This window comes from Phyllobates terribilis, unplaced genomic scaffold (assembly GCF_046119375.1).
Source record: "Phyllobates terribilis strain yellow unplaced genomic scaffold, ASM4611937v1 Scaffold_9__5_contigs__length_417890890, whole genome shotgun sequence".
Taxonomy (NCBI): Eukaryota; Metazoa; Chordata; class Amphibia; order Anura; family Dendrobatidae; genus Phyllobates; species Phyllobates terribilis.
The window spans coordinates 102,230,095-102,253,061 of NW_027362769.1; the positions used below are offsets into that span (position 1 = coordinate 102,230,095).

At 44.2% G+C, this 22,967-nt stretch overlaps 1 protein-coding gene across 6 annotated transcripts in view; it reads right to left on the minus strand.

The window, feature by feature from the left end:
* The window catches only part of OSBPL6 (oxysterol binding protein like 6), a 310,483-nt gene extending 292,053 nt beyond the window's left edge, over positions 1–18,430 (minus strand). For 3 of the 6 annotated variants that reach the window (XM_073646872.1, XM_073646869.1, XM_073646871.1), the window contains exon 1: positions 18,059–18,430. The gene's annotated coding sequence lies outside the window, so the exon portion shown is untranslated. Of the gene's footprint in view, positions 1–1,587; positions 1,705–18,058 lie in introns of all 6 variants that reach the window. The other 3 variants (XM_073646870.1, XM_073646873.1, XM_073646874.1) reach the window with 3 other exon arrangements.
* Positions 18,431–22,967: the final 4,537 nt, after the last annotated feature.

Sequence of the window (22,967 nt, forward strand, 5' to 3'; positions counted from 1 at the left end):
TCTCCCACCAATTGCCGCTGCTCCACTGATTCTGGAACAGATTTTTTTTTCTTCTGTGCCTCTCCGTTCCAAAGTTATGTCCAGCCCAAAAAATAAAGATCTACATTTTCCCATCAACCAACTGGGCATTTACCAGAACTTCTCCAAGGATGTGAGCTTTTCTGCTGATACTGGCCAATCAAAACACAATCACGACCACAGGGAGGTTCTTTGGTGCACGCCTAGTTAGTAGTAATGGAAATTTTTCTCTTTATTACCGGGGGTCATAACTTTGGAAAGAAGGGGCACAAAAGAAAATGAAAAACTGTTCCAGAATCAGCGGAGCAGAGGCAATTGGAGGAGGAACTTGGTTTAAATTTAAAAAATCCAGTGAAAGGTCTTCTTTATTAAGGTAGTGGGTAAAGTATGGCACAGACACAGAACGCAGAGATATAAATTATATACAGGACCCTGACAGTCCCAGATTAGGGGGCACAGTAATTCTACCATACTTTTTCCAGTTTCTTGGTGTGAGGATGACAATGCTCAATTGTATAATATCCTGAGACATTTCACTATTCACATAGTTTTTTATTTTTTCATGTCACTCAATGTTTTTTTTTTTGTTCCCTGCTGTGCATATAAACTAAGCTACATGTTAAACTAAAGTTTGAGTGACAAGTCGTCCATAGCAGTCACAGCACCTACTAATAGTCTCCGATACATGGTAGGATGTTGCAATCCCCTAAATCTAATGATTTCCTCCATTATAAATTTATGCTGAAAACATATAACTCTGCGCTTCACCTCTCCAAACAAACCTACTTTAACAACTTCATAATCTCACTTTCCAATAATCCTAAACGACTCTTTGACACGTTTCATTCTCTCCTCAATCAAACAGCACAGGCCCCGATCGCCGACCTCAGCGCAGACGATCTGGCCAATTATTTCAAAGAAAAAATTGACCATATCCGTCAGGAAATTTTCTCCCAACCCCCAAATGCTATGCATGCTCTCCCTCGCCACATTGTATCTTGCTCACTTTCTGATTTCGAACCAGTCACGGAAGATGAAGTGATCAGACTCCTTGCATCTTCTCGCCCTACAACCTGCACCAGTGACCCTATTCCCTCACATCTCCTTCAGTCCCTTGCTCCAGCTGTCACCACTCACCTAACTAAAATTTTCAACCTCTCCCTCTCATCTGGTATCTTTCCCTCTTCTTTTAAACACGCCAGCATACATCCATTACTTAAAAAACCATCCCTTGACCAGAACTGCACGGCCAGCTACAGACCTGTTTCCAATCTTCCCTTTATCTCTAAACTCTTGGAACGCCTGGTCCATTCCTGTCTAATCCGCTATCTCTCAGACAACTCTCTTCTTGACCCTTTACAATCTGGTTTCCGCTCTTTACATTCTACTGAAACTGCCCTCACTAAAGTCTCTAATGATCTACTAACAGCTAAATCTAACGGTCACTATTCCCTGCTGATTCTCCTGGATCTCTCTGCAGCATTCAACACTGTGGATCACCAGCTCCTCCTCACTATGCTCCGCACTATTGGCCTCAAGGACACTGTTCTCTCCTGGTTCTCCTCCTACCTCTCTGAGCGCTCCTTCACTGTCTTTTGCTGGATCCTCTTCCTCCCTTTCCTCTTACTGTCGGGGTTCCTCAAGGATCAGTCCTAGGCCCCCTTCTCGTCTCCTTATACACTGCTCCTATTGGACAAACAATCAGAAGATTCGGTTTTCAGTACCATCTCTATGCTGATGACACCCAATTATACACCTCTGCTCCGGACATCACCCCTGCATTACTACAAAAGACCAGTGATTGTCTTTCTGCTGTGTTTAACATTATGTCCTCCCTCTACCTAAAACTGAATCTGTCAAAAACTGAACTCCTTGTATTTCCTCCCTCCACTAACCTACCTTTGCCTGATATTGCCATTTCCGTTTGTGGCTCAACCATTACTCCTCAGCAACAAGCCCGCTGTCTTGGGGTAATTTTTGACTCAGATCTTTCCTTCACTCCTCACATCAAATCACTTGCTCGTTCATGTCATCTACACCTCAAAAACATCTCAAGAATCAGGACTTTTCTCACCTTTGACTCGGCAAAAACTCTTACTGTCGCTCTTATTCATTCTCGTCAGGACTACTGCAACTGTCTACTAATCAGTCTCCCTCTTACTAAACTCTCCCCTCTCCAATCCGTCCTTAACGCAGCAGCCAGGATCATATTCCTCGCCAACCGCTACACCGATGCCTCTTCCCTGTGTCAGTCATTGCATTGGTTACCCATCCAATATAGAGTTCAATTTAAACTTATTATGCTTACCCACAAAGCGCTCCATGCTTCAGTACCCCCCTACATCTCCTCCCTTGTCTCAGTCTACCACCCCACACGTGCCCTCCGTTCTGCCAGTGACTTAAAACTTAAATCCTCCATAATCCAAACTTCCCACTCCCGTCTAAAAGATTTCTCGCGTGCTGCGCCAATTCTTTGGAATGCATTACCCAGGACAGTTCGATTAATTCCCAATACCCACAGTTTCAAGCGGACTCTAAAAACCCATTTCTTTAGACTGGCGTATCGCCTCCACACATTATCTGTCCATCCCAGTTGTCCGTCCCAGTTTTCCCTCATATTAAAATCTTCTTCAATTTCAGGTTCATACCAACCATGCACATAATAGCCTCGGTCAGGACTGTACACATACTGGCAGGTGACCAGTCCATGTATTATTTATCCTATATAGTATATCAAGGCTGCATTATACAATATAAGTACATTCTACCTTTTGTGTCTCCCCCATTTCCTCATAGACTGTAAGCTTGCGAGCAGGGCCCTCACTCCTTTCGATATGAGTTATGTTTATTCTGTATTGTTGTATAATTCCCCCCTAAAATTTGTAAAGAGCTGCGGAATATGTTGGCGCTATAAAAATAAAAATTATTATCATTATTATTATCTTGAGGTCACACAACTGCACTAACAAAAGCTTTGAGGTGCGCTACATCCATTAGTCAGTGGTTTGCAATGGACAACACACTAGTGGTCGCATAGTTTACGTACAGTCATAGGATGCCTGTAGTTGAAGAGATTATATCATATACAGACGATTTAACTCTTTTTCATAGTCTCAAAATTTTATGTAAAACTTTTAATATAAGCTAGTAGGAAACAACATATAAACTAACACATTGATTGCAAAATTTCCCATAAACTGTGGGAAGGGACTGCTGCGCAGGAGATAAAGTCATTTAGAGACACCACTGGATTTCTTGGATGTGTCTATCACCTCCAGAGGTGATACTGTTACGTCTTCACTATACAGTAAATGTGTTTATTGCAAGATACCAGTATTCCCATGTCACACATAAGGCCCACAAGTACGGCTGGATTCTGGAGCACTGACCCGGACAATTTCTACAAGGACACAGAAACCAGGGGAATATGACTATGTAAAAATGTGATGTGGTCAGTGGCGAAAATATGGCTGGCGGCAGTGTCGGACTGGATTGTCAAAGGCCCACCAGTAACTTTGATTCCTGAGGCCCACTGTTGAGCTACATGCAAAAATAACCTGACCCCAGCAAACAAATTTACTTTTGCTTCTATGTGATACTCTTTTGACTAGCTTGCTTAATGAATGATAAGTTGATCATTTTTTTCTGCACTACTCATTAGCACTTCTTCACAGCGGCCTACCGGAGGATTCTCCTGATCTGCCAGGGGCCAGACCAAGCCTGGCTGGCGGACAGCAGAGCTAATTACCTAATTATCCTCATGAATATTGATTTTCCTCATCGATAAAATAAAACTATCCTTTTTTAGATTTTCTACTAAACTAATAGAGCATTCTCCGTACAGCGCTGCAGAATATGTTGACGCTATAGGAAACGGACAACTTAATAATAGAAGCACTAATATAATGCACCAAGTTTTAATATAGTCTCTGCTACAAATCCGCTTGAAAAAGACATCGTGTGCACATAGCCTTATGGTGGAGTAGTTTGTGAAAACGTATATCTTGTCTTTCAACATATGTATCAATGGAAATATCACATCAGTATGTAACAAACCGGAGGGAAACAAACATTGCTCCAATTTCCACAGCTTATAGGAATTCTACATATTAGGGTATGTGCACATGGAGTCTTTTTGCTGAGTTTTCAGGACAGAAAATGAGTGGAAACAAAGTTATTGAGGAGTTTTGAGATTTGGAGAGTCTCTGCACAGTTTCTGATCACCAAAAAAATCTTATTAAAAAATGTTCAAAGTTAATTGATAGTGTTGAGCGAGTATGTTCTATTAACCCTTTCGGCGAGTATGCTCGGGCCGAGCGCTGAGTATTTATAGCTGCTCGGTGATATGTTTGAATCGCTCCCGTGTGCATGATTTGCAACTGTTTGACAGCTTTAATACATGGGAGGAATGTCTATTTCTTACACATTCCTCACATGTAATAAAGCTGTCAAAGGCTGTGTGCCCACGATGCATTTTTAATTCGTTTCTGCAGTGTTTTTGCAGCTGCGGAAACGCATTAAAAACGCATGGTAGAAGGGCAGCAATGTTCCCCAATGATAATCCGCATGTGCTGTGCACATGCTGCGGAAATTTCCGCTGTGGATTATCATTGCGGAAAAAAACACAGCACTACCAATTATTTTGCAGAAGTGCTGCGTCTTCGCCGCCATTGACTTGCATTAGACCGCATGGATTACGCATCACTGTATATGTAGATGCGCATTCCATGCGTTCTAATGTGCGGATGGTACCCGGGTGTAGAGGAGAGGAGACTCTCCTCCACACCCAGGTACCATAAAAAAATCTGTAAAAAAAGAATAAAATAAAAAATAAATGTATATTTACCTTCCGGCGGCCCGCGGTGCGCTTCTCCTTGCTTCCCGGCACTTTGCAGTGGATTGAAGGACCTGCGCTGACGTCAGAGTCATGTGATGGGTCACGCGAAGCTGACGTCGGCAGGTCTTTCAATCCACCGCTGTCGGCAGCCGGGACCGAGCGAAACAAGACACCGGGGGCCATCGGAAGGTAAGTATATATTTATTTTTTTATTTTTACCACTCTCTCGGGTCACACTATATAAATCCATGCGGTTTGCATGGATTTATATAGTGTGACCTAGTTGTCACAAGCACTTTCCAAGTGATGCTAATCGCTTGGAAAGCGCTTGTCAATCCGCATGCGAAAATGTCAGTGAATAACGCTCCATTTCCACATGTCCCTGGCAGGAAAACGCATGTACAATCCGCATGTACAATCCGCATGTGTTTTTTCTGCCAGGGAGATGCAGAAACTCTCAGGAAAAATCCAGAGCGTTTCTGCATCGTGGGCACATAGCCTGACAGTTGCAAATCATGCACACGGGAGCGATTCAACCATATCACCAAGCAGCTGTAAATACTCCGAGCTTGGCCCAAGCATACTCGGACAGAACATACTCGCTCAACCCTATTAATTAACATATGCATTTCTATATAAACACAACTTGCTCTGCTTATGTTAAGGCTTTTCAACGTCTTTTAACCAATTACCAATTCAGATTTCTAAAAACACCAAGCGGTTAAAAGAAGTGACCTGACCATTCTTCTGGCATTTTCCACTCAGAAGACGCGCTGTACTTTACAATACAACTCAATGGAGAAGGTGAAAAGACCCCTGGAGGACAGTAATATGCACTTTTTTTTCACCAGGCGTTTTTCCTTTTTCAAAACATCTTCATGAAAAAAAGCTAAAACTCCTCATATGACTTTTTCATGGCTGTGCTTCAAAAAACTCAGTGTCATCATACCCTAAGAGCAATGCCTTTTTCAGCTGGGTTTGCTCCATAACCTGCCTGAAAAAGTGCTCAATAAATGTACTAAAACAATGAACATATGCACTGCAATGTAAGGGTATATGCAGACTGTGTCTTTTTGCTGAGTTTTCAGAGCAGCAACTTAATGGAAACTCAACATTTTTGAGGATTTTTCAGATTTGGAGGAGGATTTGGAGAGTTTCTGTTCAGTGGCTATGTGCACACTGAGTTTTCTTTCTGAGTTTGTTGGAGGAAACTGAGCAGATCCTCCAAGTTTTTGAGGATTTGAAGAGTTTCCTCTCAATTTCCGCTCCAAAAACTCCTCAACAAAGTGTGCACATAGCCCTTAAACGGCTTCCTAAGTATATGTTCAGTCTTTTCAACTACTTTTAAAGAGAATCTAACAGCACGATTTTGTATCGTGAAGTAAAGTCATGGCCTGTAATGTCGATGTAATACTGATTACGTTGATACCTTTGGTCAAGGAATCCGCTTTGTGGTTCTTCTTTAATCAGCATTTGAAGTTTTCTGCTCTTTAGATTTCGTTGCACAGGGGCCGGACCGTGCACTGGGTCTTCTCCTCCCTGTCTGTGATTCCCGGCCCCTCCGCCTGCCTTCGGTCTGTGAGTGACAGGTCACCACTGAGATTTCAAATGGAGGAGGCAGGAAGGCACACTTTTGGATGTGTGCTTTGGGTCATTGTCTTGCTGGAGGAGCCATGATCTTCAACTCAAACCAAGTTTTCTTACACTAGGTAGGACATTTCTCTCTAAAATATCTTGATAATTCTCTGATTTCATGACTCAAGCGATACGGTCAAGGCCTCCAGTACCGGATCCAGCAAAGCAACCCCACAGCATTTTGGATCCTCCACCATGCTTAACTGTTGGTAAGGTGTTCTTATCCTTATAAGCTTCATTGCGCCGTCTGTAAACAAACTCTTGCTTTGCATTGCCAAAAAGCTCTATTTTTGTTTCATCTGTTCAAAGAACATTTTCCCAGAAAGATTGTGGTTTGTCAAGGTACTCTTTGGCAAAGATCAGTCGTTCCTTTTTATGCCTTTTCCTTAGCAATGGTTTCTTCCTAGACCTTCGCCCATAAAGCTCTGATTGGTTTAGTGTGCGACTTATGATACTTGTTGAAATCATGACCCAGACTGTTTCAGGTTGGCCTTCAGGTCTTTGGATGTTTGATGTGGTGGTTTTTTCCACCATTCGCACCAACCTTCGAAGACATTTCTTGTAAATTTTCCTCTTTCCCTCACGTCCAAGGAGGTTCTTGATGGTTCCATGCTTGGCAAACCTCTTGGTAACATTGTGCACTGTTGAACCTGGGATACCAAGGTCTTTGGAGATGGCCTATACCCTTTGGAAGTTTTATGTTTGATAATAATAGCAGTTATGATGTCCTCAGACAGCTCCTTTGTCTTCACCATTGTGACAAAGGAATGGGGCCTACCATGTGGCTTTATAAAACACTGAGGTCATCATTCATTGGCTAATTCATGTCACATGTGCACTGGCAATTGATCACAGGTGAATCTCTTTTGTGATTTACCATAGGCGAGTCAAAATGCGTTTCCATACTAAATTAATGTAAACGGTGCCAATACCAGTGACACAGCAAGCTTTAGGTCTTTCTATTTTTCCTTTCCATTGTTAATGTTTTAAATTATTGTTTGCCATTTGCTGTTTTGTATTTAACACGAGGGCTCTATGCAAAGAAACTGTTTTACTTGATTAATTTTTTCAGGAGATATTCCATATTATGTACTTAAACTTTATACACAGCTCAGCATTCAGAGCGCTACTAGTTTTGCGGCAGAGAAAACAGTGATTGTTTCAAAATAACAGCAACCAGCCCAGCAAGTGACACATCACAGGAATAAAAGTCTCTGCCCCAATATTGTGCTGCTCTTGGATTACATAACAAAAAAAAACTGCTGACAGATTTCCTTTAAGGCTAGGTGCAGTTTTTGATACACGATTTTACATATTTACTCCAGGAAACAACATGATAATGTAATGCGGAACGTAGGGAACCATTTAAAAATAAAAATTTTACTGAATAGTTTACGTTTTTGCAACGACTCTCCATAAGAAAGTGCCGTCTGCTGCAGTTTTCAATACAGTCAAAAGAACAGTACAAAGGGGGCAAACCAGCCAGACAGAAGCTACAAGAATACACTTTTGGGCCTCTTCTTGTGAATGGTAGCTTCTGGGAACGCCACAGTATATGTCAGTGAGAACTCTTGAATTATACCTCCGACTAAATGCACAGATGGCATTGTGCTCCTAAGGCCTCATTCAGCTGTCTGTCTTTCATATACGTCTTTTATCCGTGGTTTTCAAGGATAGAACTCGTACCCATTATAGTCTATGAGACTGTTCACATGTCTGGGTTTTTTTGCAGACCGCGAATCCGCAAAAAAAAAAAAAAAACACAAGAGACATGTCCGTTTTTGATCAACATCGAGAATCAAAATTCGCCATATAAAACACTAAAATAGTAAATGCTCCACATTAGTTATCCAAACCTTATCTAGTAAACTAACACACCGTACTTTTACTATACAACTTTACCTTTTAATTTTTAAAATATTGATAAATAGAAATTCTGTCATTTATATAGTTTATTCTCTTTCTCTCTCTCTATGAATATACAATGGGTACGGAAAGTATTCAGATCCCTTTAAATTTTTCACTCTTTGTCTCATTGCAGCCATTTGGTAAATTCTAAAAAGTTCATTTTTTCTCATTAAAGTACACTCTGCACCCCATCTTGACTGAAAAAAAACAGAAATGTAGAAATTTTTACAAATTTATTAATAAAGAAAAACTGAAATATCACATGGTCATAAGTATTCAGACCCTTTGCTCAGCATTGAGTAGAATCACCCTTTTGAGCTAGTACAGCCATGAGTCTTCTTGGGAATGATGCAACAAGTTTTTCACACCTGGATTTGGGGATACTCTGCTATTCTTCCTTGCAGATCCTCTCCAGTTCCGTCAGGTTGGATGGTGAACGTTGGTGGACAGCCATTTTCAGGTCTCTCCAGAGATGCTCAATTGGGTTTAGGTCAGGGCTCTGGCTGGACCAGTCAAGAATGGTCACAGAGCTGTTCTGAAGCCACTCCTTTGTTATTTTAGCTGTGTGCTTAGGGTCATTGTATTGTTGGAAGGTGAACCTTTGGCCAAGTCTGAGGTCCAGAGCACTCTGGAAGAGGTTTTCATCCAGCATATCTCTGTACTTGGCCGCATTCATGTTTCCTTCAATTTCAACCAGTCGTCCTGTCCCTGGCATGATGCTGCCACCACCATGTTTCACTGCTGGGATTGTATTGGGCAGGTGATGAGCAGTGTCTGGTTTTTTCCACACATACCACTTAGAATTATCACCAAAAAGTTCTATCTTCATCTCATCAGACCAGAGAATCTTATTTCTCATAGTCTGGGAGACCTTCATGTGTTTTTGAGCAAACTCTATGCAGGCTTTCATATGTCTTACACTGAGGAGAGGCTTCCATCGGGCCACTCTGCCATAAAGGCCCGACTGGTGGAGGGCTGCAGTGATAGGTGACTTTGTGGGACTTTCTCCCATCTCCCTATTGCATCTCTGAAGCTCATCCACAGTGATCTTGGAGTTCTTCTTTACCTCTCTCACCAAGGCTCTTCTCCCACGATTGCTCAGTTTGGCTGGACGACCAGGTCTAGGAAGACTTCTGGTGGTCCCAAACTTCTTCCATTTAAGGATTATGGAGGCCACTGTGCTCTTAGGAACCTTGAGTAATGCAGAAATTATTTTGTAACCTTGGCCAGATCTGTGCCTTGCCAGAATTCTGTCTCTGAGCTCCTTGGGCAGTTCCTTTGAGCTCATGATTCTCATTTGGTCTGACATGCACTATGAGCTGTGAGGTCTTACATAGACAGGTGTGTGCATTTCCAAATCAAGTCCTATCAGTTTAATTAAACACAGCTGGACTCCAATGAAGGAGTAGAACCATCTCAAGGAGGATCACAAGGAAATGGACAGCATGTGACTTAAATATGAGTGTCTGAGCAAAGGGTCTGAATACTTATGACCATGTGATATTTCAGTTTTTGTTTTTAAATAAATTTGCAAAAATTTCTTCATTTCTGTATTTTTTTTCAGTCAAGATGTGGTGCAGAGTGAACTTTAATGAAAAAAAATGAACTTTTTAGAATTTACCAAATGGCTGCAATGAAACAAAGAATGAAAAATGTAAAGGGGTCTGAATACTTTCCATACCCACTGTATATATGTACAGTGGGGGAAATAAGTATTTGATCCCTTGCTGTTTTTGTAAGTTTGCCCACTGACAGAGACATTAACAGTCTATAATTTTAAGGGTAGGTTAATATTAACATTGAGAGATAGAATATCCAAAAAAAAACAAGAAAACACATTGTATAAATTAGATATTTTTTTTGCATTTTGCAGTGAGAAATAAGTATTTGATCCCCTACAAACCATTATGAGTTCTGGCTCCTACAGACCAGGTAGACGCTCCTAATCAACTCGTTACCTGCATTAAAGACAGTTGTCTTACATAGTCACCTGTATAAAAGACTGCTGTCCACAGACTCAATTAACCAGTCAGACTTTAACCTCTACAACATGGGCAAGACCAAAGAGCTTTCTAAGGATGTCAAGGACAAGATCATAGACCTGCACAAAGCTGGAATGGGCTACAAAACCATAAGTAAGACGCAGGGTGAGAAGGAGACAACTGTTGGTGCAATAGTAAGAAAATGGAAGAAATTCAAAATGACCGTCCATCGATATAGATCTGGGGCACCATGCAAAATCTCACCTCGTGGGGTATCCTTGATCATGAGGAAGGTGAGAGATCAGCCTAAAATTACACGGGGGGAACTTGTTAATGATCTCAAGGCAGCTGGGACCACAGTCACCAAGAAAACCATTGGTAACACATTACGCCTTAAAGGTTTAAAATCCTGCAGTCCCCGCAAGGTCCCCCTGCTCAAGAAGGCACATGTGCAGGCCTGTCTGAAGTTTGCCAATGAACACCTGGATGATTCTGTAAGTTATTGGGAGAAGGTGCTGTGGTCAGATGAGACAAAAATTGAGCTCTTTGGCATTAACTCTACTCGCCATGTTTGGAGGAAGAAGAAGGATGAGTACAACCCTAAGAACATCGTCCCAACCGTGAAGCATGGTGGGGGAAACATTATACTTTGGGGGTGCTTTTCTGCAAAGGGGACATGGCGACTGCACTGAACTCAAGGGAAGATGGATGGGGTCATGTATCGCAAGATTTTGGCCAACAACATCCTTCCCTCAGTAAGAGCATTGAAGATGGGTCATGGCTGGTCTTCCAGACAATGACCCAAAACATACAGTCAAGGCAACAAAGTAGTGGCTCAAAAAGAAGCACAGTAAGGTCATGGAGTGGCCTAGCCAGTCTCCAGACCTTAATCCCATAGAAAACTTATGGAGGGAGTTGAAGCTCCGAGTTGCCCAGCGACAGCCTCAAAATCTTAATGATTTAGAGATGATCTGCAAAGAGGAGTGGACCAAAATTCCTCCTGACATGAGCGCAACCCTAATCATCAACTACAAAAAAACGTCTAAGGCTGGGTGCCCACGTAGCGTTTTTCAAGCGTTTATGCTACGGAATTTCCGCAGCATAAACGCTTGTGAAACGCTAGGAAATTCGCACCCCATGGTCCCCAAGGGGATTCCGCATGTTCTATGCACATGCTGCGGATTTTTCCGCAGCGTTTATGCTGCGTACAAAAATCCGCAGCATGTCATTTAATTTTGCGGACACGCAGCGGAACTCCCGCCATTGACTTGCATTGAAACGCATAGAAACCGCGACTGTACATTTTTACAAGCGGCTTCTATGCGTCTCTATGTGCGGATGGTACCCAGTTCTGGAGGACAGGAGACTCTCATCCAGACCTGGGTACCATTGTACCTGTAAAAAAAGAATAAAATAACAAATAAAGTTTATACTCACCTGTCCGGCGTCTTCTCTCTGAATGCCAGCAGCGCTGAAGGACCTTCGGTGACGTCACAGTCATGTGACCGCAGGCCCTTCACCGCTCTGTCTCGCGATATGCCGGCAGCCGGGAACCAGCCAGGAAGCAGCGCTGCAGCCACGCCGGGGCCTCGGGGGTGAGAATAGCTTTATTTGTTTTAATTTTTACGGTTCACACTGTATAAATCCATGCTGTTTGCTGTTTGCATGGATTTATACAGTGTGACCTAGTTGTCAAGCACTTTCCAAGTGATGCTATCGCCTGGAAAGCGCTTGTCAATCTGCATGCGGAAACGCATGTGAATCCGCATGTATTCTGCAGGAAAAACGCATGCACAATCTGCATGCGTTTTTTCTGCCAGGGAGATGCAGAAATGCTGCAGAAATTTTCTGCTTCATTTCTGCATCGTGGGCACATAGTCTGACTGCTGTGCTTGCCAACAAGGGTTTTGCCACCAAGTATTAAGTGTTGTATGCCAGAGGGATCAAATACTTGACTCTAACTGCAAAATGCAAAAAAAAATATATAATTTATACAATGTGATTTCCTTGATTTTTTTGGGGATATTCTATCTCTCAATGTTAAAATTAACCTACCCTTAAAATTATAGACTGTTCATGTCTTTGTCAGTGAGCAAACTTACAAAACAGCAAGGGATCAAATAATTATTTCCTCCACTGTATACAGCTCTGGCAAAATTAAGAGACCACTGAACAGTTTTCTATTAGGAAGCATGGAAAGAGAAATGAAAGCTGTGATTAAAAATCATGGCTAGTCCACCAAATATTGATTTCACAGTTAAAACATGAGTAATTTGAGGTCTGAAAGCACTGTGTTTCTTTTTTATTATTTTGATGCTTTATCATTTGCTGCAAATAAATACAAAATTTTTAGCTTTGAATTTCGGAGACATGTTGTCAGTAGTTTATAGAATAAAACAACAATGTACATTTTACTCAAAAATATACCTATAAAGAGAAAAATCAGAGAAAATGAAAATTTTGCGGTGGTCTCTTAATTTTTGCGACAGCTGTATATGTATATACATACAGTACAGACCAAAAGTTTGGACACACCTTCTCATTTAAAGATTTTTCTGTATTTTCATGACTATGAAAATTGTACATTCACTCTGAAGGCATCAAAACTATGAATTAACACATGTGGAACTATATACTTAACAAAAATGTGTGAAAAAACTGAAAATATGTCTTATATTCTAGGTTCTTCAAAGTAGCCACCTTTTGCTTTGATGACTGCTTTGCACACTCTTGGCATTCTCTTGATGAGCTTCAAGAGGTAGTCACCGGAAATGGTTTTCACTTCACAGGTGTGCCCTGTCAGGTTTAATAAGTGGGATTTCTTGCCTTATAATTGGGGTTGGGACCATCAGTTGTGTTGTGCAGAAGTCTGGTGGATACACAGCTGATAGTCCTACTGAATAGACTGTTAGAATTTGTATTATGGCAAGAAAAAAGCATCTAAGTAAAGAAAAACGAGTGGCCATTATTACTTTAAGAAATGACGGCCAGTCAGTGCGAAAAATTGGGAAAACTTTGCAAGTTTCCCCAAGTGCAGTTGCAAAAACCATCAAGCGCTACAAAGAAACTGGCTCACATGAGGACCGCCCCAGGAAAGGAAGACCAAGAGTCACCTCTGCTTCTGAGGACAAGTTTATCTGAGTCACCAGCCTCAGAAATCGCAGGTTAACAGCAGCTCAGATTAGAGACCAGGTCAATGCCACACAGAGTTCTAGCAGCAGACACATCTCTTTAGCAACTGTTAAGAGGAGACTTTGTGCAGCAGGCCTTCATGGTAAAATAGCTGCTATGAAACCACTGCTAAGGACAGGCAACAAGCAGAAGAGACTTGTTTGGGCTATAGAACACAAGGAATGGACATTAGACCAGTGGAAATCTGTGCTTTGGTCTGATGAGTCCAAATTTGAGATCTTTGGTTCCAACCACCGTGTCTTTGTGCGACGCAGAAAAGGAGAACGGATGGACTCTACATGCCTGGTTCCCACCATGAAGCATGGAGGAGGAGGTGTGATGGTGTGGGGGTGCTTTGCTGGTGACACTGTTGGGGATTTATTCAAAATTGAAGGCATACTGAACCAGCATGGCTACCACAGCATCTTGCAGCGGCATGCTATTCCATCCGTTTTGCGTTTAGTTGGACCATCATTTATTTTTCAACAGGGCAATGACCCCAAACACACCTCCAGGCTGTGTAAGGGCTATTTGACCAAGAAGGAGAGTGATGGGGTGCTACGCCAGATGACCTGGCCTCCACAGTCACCAGACCTGAACCCAATCGAGATGGTTTGGGGTGAGCTGGACTGCAGAGTGAAGGCAAAAGGGCCAACAAGTGCTAAGCATCTCTGGGAACTCCTTCAAGATTGTTGGAAGACCATTTCCGGTGACTACCTCTTGAAGCTCATCAAGAGAATGCCAAGAGTGTGCAAAGCAGTCACCAAAGCAAAAGGTGGCTACTTTGAAGAAACTAGAATATAAGACATATTTTCAGTTGTTTCACACTTTTTTGTTAAGTATATAATTCCACATGTGTTAATTCATAGTTTTGATGCCTTCAGTGTGAATGTACAATTTTCATAGTCATGAAAATACAGAAAAATCTTTAAATGAGAAGGTGTGTCCAAACTTTTGGTCTGTACTGTATATACCAGTATATACTGTATTTATTTATTCATGGATTATTAGGAAAACTATTAGGATAAGGGTGCATTCACGTATCTGTGTGTAATGTCCGAGTGCTGTCCAATTTTTTTATCGGACATCACTTGTACCCATATACTGTGACTTGTCCATTCACACAAACAGTTGAAACCAGAAGTTTACATACACTATATAAAAAGACACATATTCATGTTTTTCTCAATATCTGACATGAATTCAGAATAAACCTTTCCCGTTTTAGGTCAATTAGGATTACCATCATTTTTAATATTTGCCAAATGCCAGAATAATGAGAGAGAGAGAATGTTTTAAGGCATTTTTATTACTTACTGCAAAGTCAAAAGTTTACATACACTGAGATTACTATGCCTTTAAACAATTCTGGACTGCCCATATGATGATGTCATGTGTTTGGAAGCTTCTGATAGTTTTTTTTGGCAACATCTGAGTTAATTAGAGACAAATCTGTAGATGTATTTTAATGCACACCTGAAACACACTGCTTCTTTGTGTAGCATCACGGGAAAGTCTAAAGAAATCAGCCAAGATATCAGGAAGAGAATTGTGGGTTTGCAAAAGTCTGGCTCATCCTTGGGTACAATTTAAAGATACCTGAAGGTGCCTCATTCATCTGTACAAACAATTAAACGCAAGCACAAACAAGATGGAATGCCAAGCCATCATACCGCTCAGGAAGGAGACGGGTCCTGTGTCCCAGAGATGAACGTGCTTTGGTCCGACATGTGCGTATCAACCCAAGGACAAAAGCAAAAGACGTTGTGAAGATGATGGTGGAAGCTGGTAAGATTGTGTCTATAACCACAGTGATACGAGTACTGTATCAACATGGGCTGAAAGGCCACTCTGCCAGGAAGAAGCCATTACTCAAAAAAAAACAAAAAAAGCCAGATTAATGTTTGCAAATGCACACAGGAACAAAGACCTTCATTTTTTGAGACATGTCCTGTGGTCTGATGAAACTAAAATTGAACTGTCTGGGCATAATGACCATCGTTACGTTTGAAGGAAAAAGGGAGAAGCTTGGAAGCGTAAGAACACCATCCCAACTGTGAAACATGGGGGTGGCAGCATCATGTTGTGGGGTTGTTTTGCTGCAGGAGGGACTGGTGCACTTCACAAAATAGATGGCATCATGAGAAAAGAAGATTATGTGGCAATACTGAAGCAACATCTCAAGACATCAGCCAGGAAGTTAAAGCTTGGGTGGAAATGGGTCTTCCAAATGAACAATGACCCAAAGCATACTGCCAAAATGGTAACAAAGTGGCTTAAGGATAACAAAGTCAATGTTTTGGAGTGGCCATGACAAAGCCCTGATCTCAATCCTATTGAAAATTTATGGGCAAATCTGAAAAGGCAGGTGTGAGCAAGGGGACCTACAAACCTGGATCAGTTACACCAGTTTTGTCAGGAGGAATGGGCCCAGATTCCAACCAACTATTGTGAGAAGCTTGTGGGAGGATATCCCAAATGTTTGATCCAAGTCATTCAGTTTAAGGGCAATGGTACCAAATACTAATGAAATGTATGTAAACTTTTGACTTTGCAGTGAGTAATAAAAATGCCTTTAAACATTCTCTCTCTTTCATTATTCTGGCATTTGGAAAATATTAAAAATGATGGTAATCCTAATTAACCTAAAACGGGAAATATTTATTCTGATTTCATGTCAGATATTGAGAAAAACATGCATCTGTGTCTTTTATATAGTGTATGTAAACTTCTGGTTTCAGCTGTACGTGATAATCACACATCTGAGAAAAAACTCAGAGCGTTTCTTATACTGATCCCATGTGTAAGATTAGAATTAGACGTGCTCAGTGGGTCCATGTGCTGGGCAGCCCCCCCATATTCACAAGGCTACAGTCACACATCCGCTGTACACATCCGTGTGTGTCCGTTTTTTCTCGGACAAAACACTGCTCCATAAAATGTTATTGATCCATACACACATCCATATTAAAAACGGATCAGTGTGTCCGATCTGTGAGACTCAGAACTTGTCTTATTCTCATGCGGATCAGACTCAGCCATTAAAGTCTGGGGAAGGGGAACCATTTAAACCAGATGAAAAAAAAAGAAATCAACGTCCTTTTTTGCTTCAGTCTTCCATCCAAGTTTCCCCCGTTTTTAACTGATTCATTGTTAAGAGTCATTGAATAAATACAAAGTTCAGATAGTCCGTCTGCTTCAGTGATCAAAAACGGATGAGATACAACGCGGATGTAACAAGGAGGCAAAATGGATGACACATGGGATAAAAACAGTCCCTAAAAAAAAAAGGACACGGATGTGTGAATGTATCCTGAAGCCTCTTTCGTATGTCCGCGACTTTTCATGTGCGCAAAAGAAAAACGGTGCATCTGCTTTTCATCAGTGTTAAATATCAGTAAACAATCAGCTATTTTTATATATGAAAAAAAATAAAAATATAGTAAAGATTCTCCTATACGTGACAATGTGGACTGCAATGCGCACTGTCTGTGACTTTCACGGACCCATAGGTATAAACTGCATAAAACACTTTCTACATACTTTACAAGTACTGACCGGACTGTGTATTCTCTCATCCAAGAGAATCGGGCCGATTATCCAAATCACACTCTGATCATAGTGTGATTATAGTGTGCTCCGATTCTCTCTGATGAGAAGATGGAGAAGAAAATGTCTCCAACTTCTCCATTATGTCAGTCTGTGGAAATGGGACTGCACTCAGATGTCATCCGAGTGCAGTCCGATAGTTTTCCACGCACCCATTAACTTGCAAAAATCTGACGCGCATGGCCCCATAAACTAACATTGGACTGAGTAAAAGCTGGATCGCACTCAGACCAAAAATACGGCCGTCTGCACCTGCCGTTAATAGCTAGCCAGACATGTGCATTACATGCTGTACTACATACTACTTAACCATCGCTCTTTTCTGCACTTATATTTTCAAAACTTTGCTTTGGTCCCATAACATTGCTCTGCACTTTATGGTAAAATAAATACATAAAACCTATTTACTCAAACAATGAAGAAACATAATCTGGCTCCGCTGCCATCTATGGAGCTGCTCAGCATGTTCTATGGGGAAGAAATGGCATGACGTCATCGCTAGCCCACATTGCTCAGCCATGGCTTTGGGAAACACTGATGACATCATCTGTGTGGGATCACACAACTTCCATTACTTATGAGCTGTCATGCAGCAAAGTGACTGCAATGCATAAAAACACCAATGATAAAGTTTACCCCCACTGCTAACCTAATGCTCAATAAGGAACTTTTCAGATAAGTACTGGGGGTCTGGCAGCAATGCACTCCCCCCCTCCTCCATTTCTTGTATGGAGAGGATTACTGCAGTAGGGACACACTTTGCAATGATCATCAGTCACATTGATCTCAGCTTCTGGATAGTCTGAGCTCATCAGCAATCGCTCATGCAGCAGTCATGCATTGTCTATAGGACACAGGACACAAGAAGGGGCCATCAGATCAGATGGCATAGACTCACCATAGATAGTGATGCAGCAGAGGAGAATGCACAGAGCAGCCACACAGCTCCGAATCTGTCACCTGCAGCAAAGCCTCACATTGTACTGTCAAGGGCGCTGGGGATGATCACTGCTCTGCACTGGATCATGCAATGCACTGCATCAGCCGGCTGCGAGAATACACTGATCCTTTGGCTGGGATCCAGTCTGTGCTCCTGCACAATCTTCTCTGCTATTTTGTGCCCCTCTCTCTGCAGTTCCTAGCCGGGTAACGGATTGCCCCTCCCTGCAGTGAGAGGCATGTGCAATCCTATAGGGACAGCAGAGCTGGGAGGAAGAACTGGAGAGTGGAGCACATGGATCTGACTATCATCAGTGCAGCCAGGACCAGAGCAGGCAGAGGGCAGGCACAGAGCAGAGCAGGCACAAGGCAGGACCAGACGGGCAGGCACAGAGCAGGACCAGACCAGGCACAGAGCAGGACCAGGGCAGGCACAGAGAAGGTTCAAGATAGGACAAGAGAAGGCACAAGACAGGACCAGAGCAGGCAGAGGGCAGGCACAGAGCAGCACAAGGCAGGACCAGACGGGCAGGCACAGAGCAGGACCAGGGCAGGCACAGAGAAGGTTCAAGATAGGACAAGAGAAGGCACAAGACAGGACCAGAGCAGGCAGAGGGCAGGCACAGAGAAGGTTCAAGATAGGACAAGAGAAGGCACAAGACAGGACCAGAACAGGCAGAGGGCAGGCACAGAGCAGGCACAAGGCAGGACCAGACGGGCAGGCACAGAGCAGGACCAGGGCAGGCACAGAGAAGGTTCAAGATAGGACAAGAGCAGGCAAAGAGAAGGCACAAGACAGGACCAGAGCAGGCAGAGGGCAGGCACAAGGCAAGACCAGAGAAGGCTCAAGGCAGGACCAGAGCAGTCACAGGGCAGGCAGGCTCAGGGCAGGCACAAGGCAGGTACAGAGCAGGCACAAGGCAGGACCAGGGCAAGCACAGAGAAGGTTCAAGACAGGACAAGAGCAGGCACAGAGAAGGCACAAGACAGGACCAGAGCAGGCACAAGCCAAGACCAGAGAAGGCTCAAGGGCAGGCACAAGGCATGACCAGACGGGCAGGCACAGAGCAGGACCAGGGCAGGCACAGAGAAGGTTCAAGATAGGACAAGAGCAGGCACAGAGAAGGCACAAGACAGGACCAGAGCAGGCAGAGGGCAGGCACAAGGCAAGACCAGAGAAGGCTCAAGGCAGGACCAGAGCAGGCACAGGGCAGGCAGGCTCAGGGCAGGCACAAGGCAGGTACAGAGCAGGCACAAGGCAGGACCAGGGCAAGCACAGAGAAGGTTCAAGACAGGACAAGAGCAGGCACAGAGAAGGCACAAGACAGGACCAGAGCAGGCACAAGCCAAGACCAGAGAAGGCTCAAGGGCAGGCACAAGGCAGGGCCAGAGCAGGCACAGGGCAGGCAGGTACAGAGCAGACACAGGGCATGCACTAGGCAGGACCAGGGCAGGCACAATGCAGGACCAGAGCATGCACAAGGCTGGTACAGAGCAGACACAGGGCAGGCACTAGGCAGGACCAGGGCGGGCACAGGGCAGGCACAAGGCAGGACCAGACGGGCAGGCACAGCGCAGGACCAGAGCAGGCAGAGGGCAGGCACAGAGCAGGACCAGAGCAGGCACAAGGCTGGATCAGACGGGCAGGCACAGAGCAGGACCAGACCAGGCAGAGGGCAGGCACAGAGCAGGACCAGAGCAGGCAGAGGGCAGGCACAGAGCAGGACCAGAGCAGGCACAGTCAAGACCAGAGCAAGCACAGGGCAGGCACAAGGCAGGACCAGAGAAGGCTCAAGGCAGGACCAGGGCAGGCACAAGGCAGGACCAGGGAAGGCACAGAGAAGGTTCAAGATAGGACAAGAGCAGGCACAGAGAAGGCACAAGACAGGACCAGAGCAGGCAGAGGGCAGGCACAGAGCAGGCACAAGGCAAGACCAGAGAAGGCTCAAGGCAGGACCAGAGCAGGCACAAGGCAGGACCAGGACAGGCACAAGGCAGGTACAGAGCAGGCACTAGGCAGGACCAGGGCGGGCACAGAGCAGGACCAGACTAGGCACAGAGCAGGACCAAACTAGGCACAAGGCAGGCACAAAGCAGGCAGAGGGCAGGCGCAGAGCAGGACCAGAGCTGGCACAGTCAGGACCAGAGCAAGCACATGGCAGGCACAAGGCAGGACCAGAGAAGGCTCAAGGCAGGACCAGGGCAGGCACAGAGAAGGTTCAAGACAGGACAAGAGCAGGCACAGAGAAGGCACAAGACAGGACCAGAGCAGACACAGGGCAGGACCAGAGCAGGCACAAGCCAAGACCAGAGAAGGCTCAAGGCAGGACAAGAGCAGGCACAAGGCAGGACCAGGGCAGGCAGGCACAAGGCAGGTACAGAACAGACACAGGGCAGGCACTAGGCAGGACCAGGGAGAGCACAGGGCAGGCACAAGGCAGGACCAGGGCAGGCACAAGGCAGGACCAGAGCATGCACAAGGCTGGTACAGAGCAGACACAGGGCAGACACTAGGCAGGACCCGGGCTGGCACAAGGCAGGACCAGGGCAGGCACAGAGCAGGCACAAGGCAGGACCAGAGCAGGCACAAGGCAGGTACAGAGCAGAACAGGGCAGGACCAGATCAGGCACAAGGCAGGACCAGATCAGGCACAAAGCAGGACCAGAGTAGGCACAGGGCAGGCACAAGGCAAGACCAGAGCAGGCACAAGGCAGGACCAGATCAGGCACAAAGCAGGACCAGAGTAGGCACAAGGCAGGACCAGAGCAGGCACAGAGCTGCCTATCAGCCCAGACCACTGCATGTGCATATAGTGTGCTGCATCCTAATCATCTGCTCTGCATTATGTGCAATGTCTGAGCTGTCTAATTAGCAGCCACAACAGAGGTCTAAGGCTGTGTGCCCACAATGCGTTTTTTAAGCGTTTCCGCAGCAGCAAAAAACGCATGGTAGAAGGCCTGCCATGTTCCCCAATGATAATCCGCATGTGCTCTGCACATGCTGCGGAAATTTCCGCTGCGGATTATCATTGCGGAAAAATCCACAGCACTACCAATTATTTTGCAGAAGTGTTGCGTCTTCGCCGCCATTGACTTGCATTGAAACGCTTGGATTCCGCATCACTGTATATGTAGATGCGCATTCCATGCGTTCTAATGTGCGGATGGTACCCGGGTGTGGAGGAGAGGAGACTCTCCTCCGGACCCGGGTACCATAGAAAACTGTAAAAAAAAAGAATAAAATAAAAAATAAATATATACTTACCTTCTGGCGGCCCCCGCTGCACTCGTCCTTTCATGCCGGCAGTTCGCGATGGACTGAAGGACCTGCGCTGACGTCATAGTCATGTGACGGGTCACGCGACGCTGACGTCGGCAGGTCCTTCAGTGTACCGCTGCCGGCAAGGGAGAACGGAGGGAAAGCAGGACACCGGGGGCCATCAGAGGGTAAGTATATATTTATTTTTTGACATTCTCTCGGGTCACACTATATAAATCCATGCCGGTTGCATAGATTTATATAGTGTGACCAAGTTGACAAGCACTTTCCAAGTGATGCTAGAATCGCTTGGAAAGCGCTTGACACCCGCATGCGGAAATGCAAGTGAAGAACGCTTCACTTCCGCATGTCCCTGGCAGGAAAACGCATGTACAATCCGCATGCATTTTTCTGCCAGGGAGATGCAGAAACGCTCAGGAAAAAATCCGGAGCATTTCTGCATCGTGGACACATAGCCTAATAGGGGAAAAAGAATAATCCTGATTAATGTGTTTTTTTTCTTTCATTAGACTATATGTATATTATAGTACAAATCTAACCTTTAGGCTATGTGCCCACGATGCAGAAATGCTCCAGATTTTTTCCTGAGCGTTTCTGCATCTCCCTGGCAGAAAAAAAAGCATGCGGATTGTACATGTGGATTGTACATGCATTTTTCCTGCCAGGGACAAGCGGAAGTGAAGCATTCTTCACATGCATTTCCGCATGCGGGTTGACAAACGCTTTTAGCATCACTTGGAAAGTGCTTGACAACTTGGTCACACTATATAAATCCATGCAACCGGCATGGATTTATATAATGTGACCGAAAGAATGGTAAAAAATAAATCTATAGTTACCTTCCGATGGCCCCCGCAATCTTGCTTCGCTCCGTCCTGGCTTGCCGGCAGCTCGCGGTACACTGAAGGACCTGCCGTCACATGACTATGACGTCAGCGCAGGTCCTTCAGTCCACCGCGAGTTGCCGGCAAGTGAAGACAAGGAGACCGGGGGCCATCAGAAGGTAAATATAATATTTATTTTTTATTTTATTCTTTTTTTTACAGGTTCTATGGTACCTGGGTCCGGAGGAGAGTCTCCTGTCCTCCACACCTGGGTACCATCCGCACATTGGAACGCATGGATTCCGCATATATAGATCCAGTGATGCGGAATCCAAGCGTTTCAATGCAAGTCAATGGCGGCGAAAACGCAGCGCTTCCGCAAAATAATTGGTAGCGCTGCGTTTTTTTCCGCAATGATAATCCACAGTTCAAATTTCCGCAGCATGTGCACAGCACATGCGGATTATCATTGGGGAACAAGGCAGACCTTCTACCAAGCGTTTTTTAAGCGTTTCTGCAGCGTTTTTTCCGCTGCGGAAACGCTTAAAAAACGCATCGTGGGTACACAGTCTAAGTGTCTTGCAATGTGTCTGCATGGGAAACTTGATCTCGTTTATATCACTGAGGGAAAGTTTTATTGAAGCAAATTGATACTTGAATTCACTATTTGGAAACATTTTATGTTCATTTTATTTTGGTCATTCGGTAGGACAATTATGATCTATGTATATTTTTGACTGTATTACTGCAAAAGTATGTTGTAA